Genomic DNA, 1,010 nt, shown 5'->3' with positions numbered 1-1,010 from the left:
CATGATATAAATAATAGTAGAGGCGGTATACCGACCATTATAACAGTGTATAAATGATACAAATAAATTTTACCGAATCGCAGAGTGATCGTGCTGATAACGTGTTATAAAAGGAACCAGAATTTTATTGTATCGCGGGAATTTAAATAAGGGCAAAATTTATACCCGTAGAATTTATAACACTGATAGAAAGAGTTTATTATAGAGAGAAGAGAAGAGTGAATGATGATATTACAAATGATCGAAATCGATCGTATATATGGAAAAGAAATTTACTGTGCAAATAGTGCAGCGGACCCCACATCCTTTATATTTTCAACATATTCGGCGCTGTCACTATATGACTTTCATAACACTTTTCTCTTTTTTTCTTTCTTCTTTTTTTTTCTTTTTTGTGTGTGTTACGAACCGAGATTCAATTCCGATCGATCTTAATCGTTCTAGTTCAATCAATTTTGTGCTTGATTCGATTTTGTTTGTGTTCAATGTAAAGCAATTAAGAACACACACAATTTGTTTACCCAGACTTCATTGCCTAGTGTCTGGAAAGAGATCAAAACTCTCAAGTTTTTCCACTATTGATCGAGATGATACAATAACAAAGATAATACCGAGATTGATATTGTTTGCTTTTGTGCAGCTATTACAAGCTTCTACACAAAACATACACCGGAGAAGACTATCACAGTGACTACGACGAGGACACCTCAATGTCTTCCTCTGAGCTTTCAGACGCCGAAGACTTGTAGCCTGAATCAGAGAAAGAGCTATGAACACTTCAGGATCTCTCTATCTTGATCGCGGAAGAGAACCAGGTAATCAGGAGCTTAAAGCTCTGATACCATGTTAGAAAATGAAGATCTGAGTTAAGAACAAGAGAGAGAGAGAAATGAGAGAAACGAGTAAAGAAAGAAAAACTTATTTCTTTAGATCTAAAAAAAATGTCATTACAATAGGTTATCATGGGAAAGAAGCAGAATGGAACATTCTTACTCTAGTAGCCAAACACC

Source organism: Brassica oleracea, chromosome C4 (assembly GCF_000695525.1).
Source record: "Brassica oleracea var. oleracea cultivar TO1000 chromosome C4, BOL, whole genome shotgun sequence".
NCBI lineage: Eukaryota > Viridiplantae > Streptophyta > Magnoliopsida > Brassicales > Brassicaceae > Brassica > Brassica oleracea.
Note: the sequence above shows the minus strand (reverse complement) of the source record.